This window comes from Manis pentadactyla, chromosome 2 (assembly GCF_030020395.1).
Source record: "Manis pentadactyla isolate mManPen7 chromosome 2, mManPen7.hap1, whole genome shotgun sequence".
Lineage (NCBI taxonomy): Eukaryota > Metazoa > Chordata > Mammalia > Pholidota > Manidae > Manis > Manis pentadactyla.
Window position 1 is genome coordinate 230,199,486 of NC_080020.1, and position 15,591 is coordinate 230,215,076.

At 49.6% G+C, this 15,591-nt stretch overlaps 2 long non-coding RNA genes across 2 annotated transcripts in view; both read left to right on the forward strand.

Annotated features, from left to right (window-relative positions):
* Positions 1 to 4,848: 4,848 nt before the first annotated feature.
* LOC118910498 (uncharacterized) overlaps positions 4,849 to 15,591 on the forward strand; it is a 29,584-nt gene continuing 18,841 nt past the window's right edge. Inside the window, exon 1 of the long non-coding RNA XR_005024009.2 lies at positions 4,849 to 5,752. This is a non-coding gene — a long non-coding RNA (uncharacterized LOC118910498). The remainder of the gene's footprint in view (positions 5,753 to 15,591) is intronic.
* On the forward strand, positions 10,744 to 12,743 carry LOC130682641 (uncharacterized). The gene is made up of 2 exons (XR_008995956.1): positions 10,744 to 11,313; positions 11,855 to 12,743. It is a non-coding gene; the product is annotated as an uncharacterized LOC130682641 (long non-coding RNA).

The following is a 15,591-nucleotide window of genomic DNA, read 5'->3' on the forward strand; positions in this document are numbered from 1 at the left end:
GCCCACACGTGTGCAGTGAGCTAGCCAGCTAGAGCCAGGGGAGAATCCTGGCCACTGGAACCTTCACTTTATCCACAGGATTTTCTGACTTCATCTTTATCTGCATAGTCTGCCTGCCTTTGAGTAATTTGCTACTTAGACGCAACAACAGAACTCAAGTGATTTCATCATTGGGGCTTTATCACTCGGCTGCCTTCTGATGAAGCCGATCCTTTGCACACGGTGGCCACCCAGGAGCATTTGCTGACTGAATGGAAGAACTCAGCTTGGGGACTGGCATGAGGCAGAGCGCTGGGGGCACCCAGTGTCCTGGAGAGACTGGCCTCTGGTGCGAGAAATCACCTGCTGTAGAAATCTTTCAGCCCCATGTAGATTGTCATCCTCTTGGGATAAACTGGTGGGATACGGCATTTTCCCTTCTGCCCTGGACATTCTCCTCTGGGGCTCTTCCCCTAACAACCCACTTTAGCAATGAAAGAAGAATGTTTGAGGCATGCTTTCTTGTGGGTTTTCATGCATTGTCTTGGCTGGGAACATTTGTACACCATTCCAAGTGTGATTTTTGAATAAACTTGAATTTCTACTTGACCTGCTTTGGTAAACAGGCCTCATTTGTAAAGTTCATTTGCAAGCTCAGAAGGACTGCTCCTAGTCCTGTGGCTGCCACCACACAAGCCATCATTTAATGCCCACAAATCACCTTGCTGTCCTTGTCACATGGTGGCACCTTTGGTACCACCGAGCATTATTTCGTCACCAGCACCTTTTGTGGTACCTGGTACACAGTCAAAACTCACAGGCATTTTGCTGAAAATGCCTTCAGTGTTGAAGATTTCTTTAAAGTATATCTTTCATAAATGGTGTGAAGTGGATGCTTCAAACAAGTACACAGCTATTTCAAACCAAGACATTTACCTTGACTTCAACTGCCTCTCAACTGTGTTTTAGGACAAACTTTATTTTTGACCTGAACCATGTAGACAGCAACCCTGTGCCTCCATGTTGCCCAAATAAGTAAGTCATTGGTCTTTCCTACAGGACAGTGTGTGGGTGACATTGTGTGAAGCATTTACAAAAATAAGATGAGCATCTAATTATAATTCAGTAGTTACCTTTGGCTGCCCCCTGGCCTGTCGGTGCATGTGTATGTGTGTGCATGTGATATCACATGTGTTATGTGGCAGCTCTCTGCTGGGCTAGTCCCAAGCTTCTTGCTGCTCTGAGCTGAAGATGCTCTCCCTAGATGTAAGATTATATGTACAGAGGTTTAAAAAATCCCTGGAAGCCTGGGGTGGATAAAGTGAAGTTTCCTATGGCCAGGATTCTCACCTGGCTCTGGGTTGGCTAGCTCACTGCACTCGTGTGGGCAATACTTTGTTATTGACTCTATACAAAGAGCTCCGCCCAGTGCTCTGAGAGACAAGGTGGCACGGCTGCAAGATTGCAGGAGAGCAGAGATGAGCCTGGAGTGGTGGCAGCACCGAGGACAGAGACAGACGGCTGCGGATAGAGAGACCCAGAGACAGAGACCGGGTTGTTGCATGCAGACTCGCTCTGAGTGGACAGGATTCTAGTGACTGACCTACCACCACGGGAATAAAGTTGGGAATAACCCTTTCACCCCAGGAATGTTCTACTGTCATTTCTTTGGTCACATTGAATCCATAGTGACTTGCCTTGGGCTGAAACCCATTGACAAGATACCTGGTATGCAAAAGAAAAGAGAAGCCCATATTTTTATTTAGCAATGTTTTGTAGTAGTTGAAATATTTTTAAATTAAAGAGAGTTGGGTTAAAATGTGAATTTAACAACCTTAAGTCAATTAGCATATGGTGACTACCTTCTCTGATGGGTGGAAAGATGAGTCAGGAATGGTATATGCTCCTAAGAAGCTCGTACTCAATGAAAGGAAGGAGATATAGATAGGTATGGGTATATAGAGATAAATACATAGGCAGACAGATTAAGTATTTATTTCGGGATAGTTTTTGGGGTGTCAGGCTCTGGTGTGTTGATTATTGCATCACAATGAATCTTCACAATCCCCGTGCCTAGATATTGTCGCTGGTGCTCTTTTACATCTGAGTAACTGAGGCACAGGAAGGCGACCGAACTTGCCAAGGTGTTCACAGCTAGCAAGCAGGAGTGTTGACAGTGTAGGCAGTGGTCCTTCCTGGGGGCCACGCTGGCACTGTGCCACCTGCACTTCGGCCTCAGCTTGCCCATCTCTGCAGTTAGTCCAGGATGTGGTCGACGCAGCAGACTGAGGAAGACGCTGTTGCAGAGGGTGGGCATCATGGAAGTTTGGGGGCCCTTGGGGTCTCTGTCTTTCCAGAGACAAGGAAGCTGGCTCTCTGAGGTCCTGCCTGCCCTGGGCCAAGGGGAAGGGCAGGGAAGTGGTAAAGCACAGACAGGCCCTTCCCTCCAGTGGCAGCACCTCGAGGAGTTCCTGAACTGGCAGAGGCAGAGCCAGGCACAGCTCCCCAAACTCCTGGGTCTGGTTATTAAACATGACCAGGTGCCAGTAGGGTGAGGAGCTTTAGAAGACTTAAAAAAAAAAATTGAAGCACAGGTTAGAATCAAGTTCAATCAGAACCTTGAAAGTTAGCACCTGGTCAAGGTTAAGGAGCGGTTCAAACTTTGGAAACAAATGGATCAACCACATGAAGTTATGAAAGGTTAAAGACTGATTAGTTTTCAGTTGAAATAAGATTTTGGAGTTGAGATAAAGGTTCTTTGGCAACAGATGTATCAGGGAAGGTAACAATAGAAAAACTGGTCAGAAAGGAATTAAGTCCAGCTGACTGCTTGGTTCAGATAAGTGAAAACACAAATATATATGAAAAGAAGGTGCCAGAAATCCTTCCCATATGTTGTCACGCATTGCTCACATTCATGAGCTAAATAATTCATGCTGTTTGTTAGAGGGCCTTGACGTAAGCCCACCTTGGGAACATCGGTTTATTTTTCTGCTGCATGAGTTATTGACAATATTGGATTTCCTGTCTCCAGAGGGTAAACTTATTGTTATGAACAGGTGGTATCATGTGAGAAATGCTGTTGCCATGGAGTTGATTACAGATGCTTGGGGACAGGGTGGCCATTGCAAAAGGCCAACTGAACAGGGCTGCAGCCCTGCCTGAGTTAAGGATGCTTGAGAATTTGCAGGTGTGGGTCACAGAAACCAGAATCTTGCTTGTCCACATCACTGAGGGACTTTCCACTCAGGGGATATATACTAGCACCTCTGCTAACTCCCTGGCAAAGTTGACATTTACAAATGATATCTACACTCCACAGGGCTGCTCTCTGACATGAGAGGGCTGCCAGGCAAAAATGTGGCAGCCCCAATTTACTACTTAATTTTTAAAAGCCAGGAAGTTTCCACAAAGATACAGAACACAGGACAAAGTGCACTCATGCACTCATTCATCCATTCACTGAAGGAAGTGCTAGTGAGTTTAATTTGTGCCTGGTCCCTGGCAAGATGCTGTCCACTCTCAGAGGCACACTCTTGGTCCATGTAAGCTGTGAAGGACAACTAGATGCACAGAGCTGGGAAGTTCGAACCTCAGTGGCAGAGATGTGCGCCAGTGCATGCAGGCTGATGGTGCAGTCAGAACAAGAGAGCCAGGTTCCCATAGGGAGCCCCTCGAAGGAGGTGTCAAACAGGCCACTCATGAGGGTGGGGCCTGGGGGCGGTGGGAAGGGCTCCCGGGCACAGGCACTGTCCGAAGCATCGGAGGCATTGATTTGAAACAGCCTCCTGACTCAGGGCTACTCTGCTCAATGTTTTGCCTTCTGAAATTTCCTATTTTGCTTGGAGTCAGTACCACAGAATTTGGGGTCTGATTATTCTCAGAGGTTCTAGTCTTGTGTCCCCAGTTAGATTCGCAGAGCCCGTATCGCACAGAGCACGGGATGGGGCACAGAGTGCTCGGTGGCAGAATGATTGGAAACATGTAGATCTCCATGTTCCAATATGAAAGAAGGTTCTGTTGATACCACCTTCTTATTGGGGACTAACATCAAACACCATAAAATCTAGTTGTTAATGTTCATTAGACACGGGACCCTTTTCATTTCGGATTGAATGAGATGATGCTCACTTGCAGTAATTCAGGGAACAACCCAGTCTGAATCTTAGACTATTTGGAAGAGTTACAGTTACACACCTAAGACAGACACTGCCTTTTAGGAGTCATTAGGGAGCTATGATACTGAATAGTTAACAGTGACTTATTTCCTGTAACAATTATTTGTGAGCGCTTCGGATGTGTTGAAACAATGGATTCTCGGATGCGTTTTGACACTTTCCCCAAATACTGTTTATACATTTAAATTGCTGTGTGAAAGAAGACGGAGGGCTGCTGGGCCAAGTTAAACCTCAGCCTAGCATAGAGACTTTCAAATCAGTGAAGTCTGAGTTAAGGAAATCTCACCTTGGCTCACAATAGGTTTTCCCTGTTCACAGTGTGAAATATGCAGGGTGAAGGAGAGGCCCTAGAGACAATATGTCGGAGAATTAAGAGATTTTATGGGGACCGTCAGTGGAAAACAGAATTCAGGGGAGTCGTATGTCCTTCACGGGGTGTGCCACTGAATACAGGCTTCACCATTGGCGTGTTTGTGCAGCACCCGAACTCCCTGGCGCCAGCTTTCTGCACGGTGTCGCCATCTGAGGAGCAGCCGAGTCCTGCCCTTGTCTCACGGGACGGGAGGACTTGGCTAAGGTCGGTAAACCGGCGGAGCCCTGAAGGGCTGACTGCCCACTGGAGCCCGGTGCGCCGTGCAGGCCGCATAGCAGCTGGCTCCTCTGGCGCCCAGTTAGGCAGTGACCAGGCTCTGGGGAGAAGCACCCCACTTGCTATCCCAAGCATCTCTGCAGCGCTTTCCTTACCAGTCCGCATTGTGCCCTGGAGCCAGGAGCACCATCATGAAGTGGGAGTGTGAGGTGCGGGGGGCTCGGGCTTTGCTTTTGAGGAACTGTCAAGAGCACCCAGGTCTAATGTTGTCTCTCTTTTGGCGAAGGATCTGGGGGTGAAACTTTGGCCAGTGAACAGAAGAAATTGCTGCGGAGTACTCCCCCCTCTACTATTTTAATCAAGGCCTCTCTGACTTCAGCTTTTTTAGGGTGCTTTTCTTTTAGGGTGCTGGGCTTGAAGAAGGCCCCTCTCAAATTCTGTCCTCGAAGCAGCAGGCATGGCAAGTGCTCTGGAGTCAGCTGGCTCTGAAGTTCTGGGGACATCGTGAAGTCGTCAGAGTGCAGGTGACATATCTGTTTCTCATCTCTTGCTATAAATCACCTGACTGGAATATGAATTACTTTTGTGATGGAGGAACCCTTGGATATGTGAAGCAAAGCTTCACTTTTTTGGGCTTATTTTTAAAGGGGAGAAGTGCTGATGTGTGCCAGATGACAGTCACCTTGGAATCACATGCTTGCGTCTATAACCGGCTTGCACACCTCTTGCTAAATGTTTTCCTGTTTGTAGAAGCATGTGGCTGTGTTGAAAGAATTTCACAAGAGCGCTGGCCCATTTCTCTTAGAGTCCTTCCCACACTTTATTGCCTGCTTCTGCTGATAAGAAATGCCAATGCAGTTTGGGTTGAAACTGCATCAGAGAAGAGTCAAAGAGCTAAGTCCAGAGAGAGCTCCTTTAAAAATAAAGTGTGACCTGGCCTTTACAGTCTAGGTACATGCCACCCTCTTCACCTGAGGACTGAATCCACAGAGTGCACCCCTCAGAGGTAGGTGGCCACTCTCACCCCTTTGCCTGGGTAGTTCTGGTTAACACCCAGCTGGCCAGGTGCAGTTAATAATAATTTCTCCATTTGCTCTAAAAAATGTCCCAGTTTGGGCAATATGTAATAAGGCACGCAGCTCATTTCTAGCTCACAGGTATTCTGAAACACTCAAGATTTTTCCTAGTTTCTTCATGTTGCATTTTCTTTGCATCTTTACAGCTGGTCTGGTGTGGAAAAACAATGCCATTTATTTCAGTCTTTCATGGCCTAGTGGCCACATTTTCTTATCCCTGGCTCCTTTAGAAAAAACTAAAATGTCAAAATGTACTTGGTGCCCTTTGACCAGGTTCCAACTGCAGACTTAGAAAGGGAGGTGTGTTTCCCCAATTTCTCCTACCCTTGAATGCCTAGGCAGTGGGAATGGAAGTGACTGTTAAAAGCACTAGGTAGAGGGGTCTGGGCCACACGGGCATTGAGCGCTCTCGCTGCAGGAAGGATGCTTGTGCTATTATTCTGTCCTGTCGGCTGTTGCAGTTTTATAATGTAGTTTCCCCAGATTCCTCAAGGAATCTTTCCTCACAAAGGCCTGCTCTTGCGCTGCCCAAGGGAGCCGGTCTGTCTCTGTTTTCCCCTGTGCTTTTTATTGCTCAACGCTTGATGACCGTCTCTTGGCTGTTTCATCTGTCAGCGTGGACTGGTGGACCTTGGTCGGCCTCTCCGTGCTGACCTGGACTGCTGGGTGGCGATTGCAGTTCTCAATCACCATGAGAACGTTGAGGGAAAGGTGGACCTTCCAAAAGGCTGTCAGTGCAGCAGCAGGAGGTAAATCTGGCAGGAAAAGGGAGGAAAACGAAGGCCCATTCCTTTCCTGTGAGACAGAATGCGGTGTGCACTGGGCGGTCTACAGAAACGGCGCCAGAGGGAAGAAAGGAAGCAACGCATTGATTTGTTCCCTGGTATCGTTGATACCGCACAACTGACATTTGATTCATTTATCCATGTGTTCATAAATCATTCATGAAGTGCCTACTAAGGCCAGGCAGTGCTTAGGCATCATTCCAGAGACTTCTAAATAATTATGACTGATCCTGGACCTCAGGGAACCCTGGGCTTAGACGGGTGACCGGCCGTGACATGACTCTTCGGGAATCGTCTGTGAAGGGAAGGTAGGCCCGGGTGTCCTTGAGGCCCAGAGGGGCACCCAGCTCAGTCTGGGTGAGCCTCAGAGGACCCAGCAGGGGGCCAGCCAGATGAGGTATGAAGGCGGGCAAAAGGCAAGCTCTCTTCCAGGATGACATGTCTAAGGCACCAGAGAGTTCAGAATGGCCGGGGGAAGGGTCTTACGGGAACCTAGGGAAGGTTCATGCATTCATTCTATAGTTATGTATGAAAAGCCTGCTCCGTGCGCTGTGTGAAGCCCACGTTTACGAAGGGGAGAACAGGAAGGCAGGAGAGATTGCGAAGGGTTTGTGCCCCAGCAGCAGGGGTCCTGGCATTGCTCCAGAGCCATGGGGAGCCTCAGGAGGGTTACCAGGGGCGACGTGATTGGGCCTGTGTGTCAGCTCTCCCGTGGGTGACGCGCTGGCGGCTCCCACCTCATCTTCCGCAGGACCCGTGAGGAGCGCCTTCCCTCAGCCCCGTTCTCCTGAGGAGGACTTCGAGGCAGTGAGCAGCTGAGTAGCTTGCCCAAGGTTGCACAGCATGGTAGAAGTGTGGGGGGCTGGGGCGGAGTTTGGGGCATTGAGAGGAGGAGGGGCAGAGGGCAGATGCCCCCACCGGAGGCCGAGGGAAGGGCCTGGATGACAGCTGTGCCAGCCGGTGGGCAGAGTCCAGCTCTCCTGTGCCTGGCGCCCTCCTTGCAGGACAGGCAGGTCATATCTCAAAATGCCCCTTGTTTTAAGAGAGCATGGGATGTGTGCTCAGGGGCGTGTGCCAGCCTGCAAGACGCACCCCTTCAAACCTCCTTAGGCGGGAGAAGCTCTGTACCCAGCTTTGTTCCACTTAAGGCTCCCAAGGGTCCAGCGCACACTAACCTCCCATCTGGCAAGTCGAAATCGCACCCATCTTGGGGGCTCGTTGCATTGGCACCGTCTCTGGGAGGCCCTCCGGACTCTCCCAGTCAGGCAGGGCTCGTGCCACCCCCGCTCCCCGGGTGTCTGGCAGCAGCAGTCAACTGATTCCAAATTCTTTTCCACAGTCACTCGTGTTTCTGTCTTGACATCCTGGAGGGCAGAAGCTGTTCCTTATTTATTTGTGTGCTTTGTATGTAGTTGGTGTTTAATAAATCATACTGAGTAGGTGCTCAATTAAAGGATTTAAACGAAGGGAGAAATGTCCTGGTGGCGGTTTTTTTTTTCTTCCTTTTACTTCCCTTGCTATCCTTGCAGGCTATCCTTCTGATGTTTCTGTTTCCTCTCTATATGTTCCCAGGGTTCTTGATTACTTTCTCATTCATGCCTTCATCAGCCTGACACATATTAGAATGAGCTGTGTCTCTGTGTGCCTGCACCCCCGCTAGCCTCTAAGTCCTTGGTGGCTGGGTTGTTATTCCTAAGTGCCAAGTCTGGTAGCTGGAACTTAGTGGAGGGTGGGAAGTGGCAGCAAAGTGGGGTGGAACGCCACCCCCCTGGATGCCCCTCTCCAATTTCCCCTTGCCCATCCCCAGCACACAGCCCCTTCTCCCTGGGCCAATCAGCTGCACCTTTCCACCCCATCCTAATGGGGCGCAGCTGGCCCAGCCTCGCTCCACGTCCCCTCTGTGCTTCCTCTTGGTCTTTGCAGACCCAGGCTCACACATGATGTTGCAACGATATGGGCTTCAGCTTTGATGAAAGCTGAAAACTGCAGCTGAGGCCTGAACTGGCTGGGAAATGAGCAGAGGCGTCCTTCAGCCAGTTGGGCCACAGTGTGCAGATCTGTGGTGCGAGAGCCTTTGCCACAGTGGCAAGCCAGAACCTTCTAAGCGATTCCTTTAAGACGGCCACATCACGGGGAAGGAAACGGGACTGCAGATGGAGAGTATTATCCAAGGGCGCTCCGTGACCCAGAGGAGGGCAGTGGCGCTTGTCATCGCTGGCTGCCCGCCAGCTCACTCCTGCCCTCTTGATAAAGAGCGCAGGGTGAGGTGGAAAGGAGGAGGAGGAAGGAAGAGCACGCATGTTCCTGCTACTTCCTTCCAGTGTAAACACTGCAGGCAGGCTTGTTATGGTAGCATGTTCAGTGGAAAGACATGTTTCTACTGGACACAATGCAAGAATTTTTTGCTCATGGAATTTTCACTCAACAATAGGGGAAAAAAATTGTTTGCTCACAGGCAGTTTTGGTTCCAAATATGGATTTGACAAGTATTTCCCCAAATGCCACCAGGACTGCAGCATGCAGCTGCTATGGAAATTTCAGAACTCTTAAAAGAACCCCAAATGCATTAAAAAAAAAAGTCACTAAATCACAAATTCAAATTGTGCATTTTATTGTTGCTAACATTTGAGTATGATGATTAGAGAGACCTCGGAGATCTCATCTAAGAAACCGTAAGCTTTCATTTAGCTGTTGGACTTTCTGCACTTTCATTTAGCGTCATGGCGAAATACGAGCAGTCTGTTTGGCCAGTTTCACATCCTATTCATTGTAAGTTTTACTTTCTGGGGCTAAGACATTGATGTTTGGGTTTTCAGAACAGAAAGATGATCTTGAATATGAAACTCATGTATCTTTGTAGCTTTTTTATTGCAGTCTCACCACTTGGTATCATATGTCAAAAAAGGTCCAGGGCATCTCCTTAATCCGACGTGAAGTCTGCTTGGTTTAATGCTGCGATAAAGCATGCCAGCAAAATTAAAGAAAGTTGGTGTCTTCTACTCCATGTGACAGTGTTATCAACTCACCCTAGTGCCTGTCTCCACAGGGCCAGATGCAACTGGTTGGTTCATAGAAGAGAATTACGTGACCCCCTTTTAAGATTGGGCTGGGGACTTCCACGGGGCCATGCAATTCTGTCAAAAATGACTCAGCTTTTGCATGGCTTTGTTTTTAAAGCTCTTTTCATTCAGCCTTGATACTGGTTTTCTCTCTCAGTTCTGTCTGGTTAATTTTATTATCTTCGAAATGTAAAACTACCCTGTTCAATTTTAAATTAATTTATGCACTGAAGACGTTGTTTTAGGAGAATTTCTTATATGAGGACATCCAGTGGGTAAGACCATGTCGACTTCTTAGAATCCATCTCCTGGGATTAATGGTAATTCAGTTTACATGCATTAAAAATCTATATGAAAACTGCCCCCAGCATTCACATGAACTGAGTAATGTGGCTCATGGAAGGTATCTTGGGCACATTGTACAGACAGAAGCAAGAGATCTCAATAGTCTCTGCATGTGCACCCAACACAGGCAGGGGTAGAGTAGGACTGAAGAGCAGAGGGAGGATAGCTTTTCATTTTAAATCTTCCCTGATTTTGAGTGTTACACCTGTAGGACTTTGACTCAATTTTACCTTTTCTAATCACCTGAATTGGCACCATCACTGGGATGCTTATTTAAGGTAACTGTGTAAATCAGATACGATTTTCTTTTGATCATTAAAGGAGGGGTTGGAAGTTCACTCTGGTTAAGTTGAAACACCTCCCAGACAAAACCCTGAGCTCATAAAAAAAGTCCCTGTCTTGAGGCCCAGGTGATGCTTTCAGGGAAATGCTGGTCATGGAGAAAGCTGGAGGCAGGAGTGCCGACTTTGGACTTCCTGTGTCTGAGGAGACTGCTAACCAGCATGGGAGAGACAGCGGCTGTCAGAGGAGGACACAGAGAATGTGAATACATGTGAAGCAGGTGGCAGAAGGGGTGGCAGCATGAAGCTGGCCATAGGAAGTCCTGGAGTGGGGCCAGACTGCAGCCTGGAGCTTGGGCTGGGGACAGGCTGAGGCAGCTGGCTGCCACATCAGCGCAAGCTGGAGGGGGTGGGATGTGGGGGAGGGTCCCAGGGGGCTTCAGGACTGGCCGGAGCCCCTCTGGAGACGGGGGCTGAGTCTCACGAGGCTGGAAGGGAGGTGGATGGCCAGACTCGCAGCACAACGTCAGAAACGGGCCACTTACAGCAAAGACTGAGGCTCAAACACAAGTAAAGCAAATGCACCCCTAATCAAAGGCAGTACTTGTGACAGCCCCAAGGGAAAAGGTACTGAGCCATCTCTACTGCCTGGCCTGCTGGGTTTACTCATCACAGAGAGGAGAGGAGGGTTGAGATTGAACAGAAATGATGGGAATACTCAAAACACAAAAAGGGAGGGGCGATGTAAGAGGTGGCGAGCAAGCCAGCCCATCAGAGGGAGTGGTCGTGGCCTTGCTGCCCCGTGGATTTCTCTGTGGGGATTGGCTGTGAGGGATGGTGTCCCTTTACGACTCCTCCTAGGCCTGGTTCATACATTCAGGCCACACTGGTTTTAACATAAGGCGAACCCAGGCACACAGCTGGGGCAAAGGCGCTCGCTAGACCATGAACATCGCATCTTGTGTTGCTTCCTTGAACAGAGGTGACTGGGCCACTTCTGTCCAAACTGCCAGGGCTACAGGTATTTCCCATGGTGATCATTCTCTGAGATTTCCTTTTTCCCTCTTGCTTTCCATCATTGGGCCTGAGGGAATTGGGGTTAAGGTGAGTAACTAGGTTTGGGTTGCTTCCAAACTGACTGAGCTGGGGCTGGTCTCAGGGGAAGGCCACTCGGGGATTTGCTCCAATGCCTAGTCGGCAGTTGCTTTCTGATTCACCATCTACTTCAAGTAAGTGATGTCTGAGCAGAAGGCAGAGCAGAATGTGTTAGAAAGAGAGGTTGAGATCAAGTTTGCAAGCCCGCATTCTGGGATTTTTATTGTGAGCTGACTCAGAAAGAGAGGCTGCCCATTTTAGAAGCTGCTGATTATTGAGGGGCCTACAGGTGACAGTGACACTCACCTCCAGGACAGGTGGTGACAGGTGCAGGGAACTGGCAGAAGAAAGGCAGTGGGTGAGACTGAAATGATTTACATGACCGGGAACCTGGGTGCAGAGGGCAGGGGACGAGAGGTTTGCTTTAACGAGTCTGGGCTTTCTCTCCACGCGCTCTGCAAACCAAGCTGAAGCCATCCGTGAGAGCCCAGGCGGGGAGCAGCAGCTCGGCTCAGGGAGCCTGCAGTCCTCAGGAGACCCGCTCAGGCACCAGGAAGGAGCGTCCGCTTCTCCTCATGATGCGTCACAGCTTCAGGGGTGCAGCCCCAGCCGCCTGGGGCACCAGCCTCACCAAACCAGTTTGCTGAAGGGCCTGGTGGAGAGTGGTGCTGACTGTGGGTGGGAAGGACAGGGCCTACCCTGGATGGCATGCCTGCTGCACATCCTTCTCCCAGGGAGTGACTCAGACTGAGAGGGGTGGGAGGAGGCCCAGAGGCCCTGAGCCCCCTGGACAGGCCATGCACGATACTGCACCAGGGTGTCCTGGGAGTAGTGTGGTCCTGTCTTCTTGCCCGTGGGCAGCCAGTGACCATAGTGCTTGGGGCACTAGTTCATAAATGGGGCCACTCTACCTCCATGCCAACTGCAGAGAGAGGGTGGGGCCCAGCTACAGGGTGGGGGAATCCCAGGATCTTTGGGACCCGAACCCCAGATGCATGTGCTGGGGTTCTGCTAGAAGGGCAGGCAGGGAGCCTCATTCTCAGGAGGAGTCCAGAGACCTTGTCATTTCCCTCCTCTCCCCACTTGCTCCCAGACAGCCCCCCACTTTTCGCTGTTTGGCTCTGGTCGGCCCCGAGCCCCAAGTCTGCACCAGGCCTCGCACTGGGCGCTGCCATTGGAAGAGAACAGGCTGGGCCCTGGCAGTGCTCGGTCACCGCCATCAGAGCAAAAGGGTGTTTGTGAGCTAGCCTGGAAAATGGAGCATGTCCTCTGTTATGTTTCCCATGGAAAGAATTTCATTTAATTCCAAATTATTTCAAACATTATAGTCTCAAATAAAAAATATTGACTAACAAATGCATCTTCAGAGCAGGGTCTTTCTTAAACACTTATCAGTGTTTGCATTTTGAACTGTAAGGTAATACGCTGTGTTATAGATGTTGAAAAAAGAAGGCACTCTCTCCTGCCACCCTAAGGCATCCGCTCTTCTAGCTCACGGCTGGTTTCTACCCCTGCGCATCAGTACTTTACATGTTTGCAATCTTGGGGCAGATGGAATTTTGCATATTGCTTTTTCACCTGGCTTTGAATGTTAAGCCTGTTGGATGTGTCTGGGGTGTCCTTGCAGTGGTCACTGAGAGCAAGTAAGCACCACGCTCTTGAATGAATGTACCGTGAGTCACTCGGGTCACTGGGACAGGGTCTGCATGTGAGCTGGGAGGTGCCTACCACTGGAAGCTTCAATAATAGCATCATTCAAAGTTCTAAAAAGGGAAAGGGAAAATTAGATTTTGAGTCACGGGAAGAGGAAAATTCAAGGTGTCGTGGTGTGTCCTCACACCTATGTAGGCCGCCTGCAGGGCCAGCGCCCCGTGCTGACAGGGCTGCGGTGGTGGTGGTGGGGGTCCGGGCAGCTCCAGCAAACCCGATGGAGGAGTAGATTTGGGTTTTCCCCGCTCCTTCTCCTCCTTGACAGCAGCTGCGAGCTCCCAGTTGGTCCTCTCCTCCTCGCCCCATTCCTGTCTTTCACCTTGCATTTGTGCACCCGGGAAGCCAGGGTATATGACAGGAGGGGTCTTCAGGCAGGTGGGTTTGTGGGCGCTGTGGTGCTGGACTGAGCAGAGCAGCCCCTGCCCCCCCACCCCCACTGCCTGGCTCCTGCTCCCCTGCCCTCCCCAAGTCCATCCTCAGGTCTGGGGATGGAGCTTCCCATGACATGTTCGCCTGGGGCCTTTCTCTGCCTGCCTGAGATACTGCATCATTTAGTAGGGGAAACCTTGCCTTCTTACAAAGTCATGATTCGTGTACAGAATCTTGGAGGAGATGATACACCCAGTGGCACTTGCAGAGTGTTGCTTGGGATATCATTTTGTGACGGACCTTGTTGTCTCGGGGAGAAGAGCTGCCCCCTGACCTGTGAGGGGCCGATTCTGGTGACTTCAGCCCCTTCATGATCTGGAAGCAGGGGACCCTGGCCTGGCTGGGGTGCCATCAGTGCCAGGCAACTCAGAAGTATACAGAAGGCAAGAGGGGTCCAGAGTCGTGGGATTGTTGGAGAACAGCGGGAGAGGAGGGATGAGGGGAGCAGGAGGCGACGGTTGGGCCGGCTGTCATCAGGACAGACCGCAGGCGAACTCCGAGCTGGGGGAGGCCGCCCGGGGCCGTGGCTGACGGGCTCTGGGTGGGAGCTGCTTTCAGCCTCCTCTCATTAAATCCCTGCAAGGTGGGCATTTCGGTCCCATCTTGCTGATGAAGAAATGGTGCTCGGGGACGTGAGCTGGTCACTCTGCTGCTAACAGGGCAGAGCTGAGCTGCCAGCTTGGCCTAGGTTCTGGTTGATTTTGCTGGAAAGAAGGACTCAACCTCCAGCTCCTTCCCTGTGCCAATGTGGGGAAGGGAGGAAGGGAAAGAGGAGGAAGGCCTGTGCGTACTCAGTGTGACTAAAGGCTCAAGTGGCTTGTGTATTTTCAGTCTTCTAATTCCCACTCTGCAGAGCCTGGGAATAGTACAGGTGCTAATGGCCAGACCCGTCAGCCGCCACCTCTCCTGAAGCCTGGGTACCCAGAGCGGTGTGCATAGCCAGCACTGATTTTTGTGTTCTTTTCAAAGCAATAAATGTGATCTAACTGTGGTCCCAGAAACAAATTAAGATCAATCCCCAACCAAACAGGTAATTGAAATCCATGGACCGTGCAAGAGGTGGCTCACATTTTGAAGTGCAGAACAGAATGAATGAAGTCAACTTGGACGCTAATAAAGGCTTTCTGGCATACATTTTAGGACGCGGAGTGGTGTACTGCAATGAACCTAAATTTAGAGATGGAAAATTAGAACCAAGCTACCTATTTATTAACTCAGCACTTTGCAATGAACTGTCATCGTGTTTTGGGTAGGTCTCTGCATAGTGCACATCCTACTTTCCCTGTGGAAACCATAAAATTTACATTTTCTTGAGCATCTTGCCTTTGGTTAACTTTCCTATGTGCTCTATTTTAAGAGCTGTGTTTCCTTTTCATCCTATTTCTTTACTAAATATATATTTCCAGTGTTTTATAGTTTTCCTTTATGGAAACAACTTGATTTCACTGCAATTCTTGCAATGTTCTCAGGTGGGGCATAATTACTGGCTGCCAATTACTCTTTTATTAAGGGATATGCTACAGCTGATTTTAAAAGCATTTCTCCTCGTGAAACTGACAAAAGAAGGCCTTTTCCAGAGTCAGGCTGATCCTCCATACAGAGCGTGCCTGCCTGCCCTGAAGGCGGAGTGGCTTCTCCACTTCCAGACAAAGGCTGAGAGCTGCAAAAGGCCCCAAGTGGCCCTTCTCCCCTTCTTGTTCCTGGCCAGAAGGTGCAGGACACTGTTCATTAAATGTAGCAGCAGTGAGATGTGGCGACTCAACCTTTCGTCAGAAGGAAAACTGTCAAAGTGGGTATGTTTCTCCCTGGGTAGCCAATTCTTAAATTTTGAAAACTGTAAAAGCAGATCAAGTATCTGAAAAGGGCAAGCAGAGAGCATAAGTCATCCATTTATTGTGTTCATTCATTCTATATAAAAGATCTAATTGTTATTTCAGTGGTATTTAGATGAAACCAGAGTTTGGATATTTGCACGTCTCTAACTGGAACTCCACTGCACGGAGCTGGTGGCTGTTAAGAGTTGTCAGTGCCTGTGTTTGTTCATGGAACTCAGTCAAGTTATTTC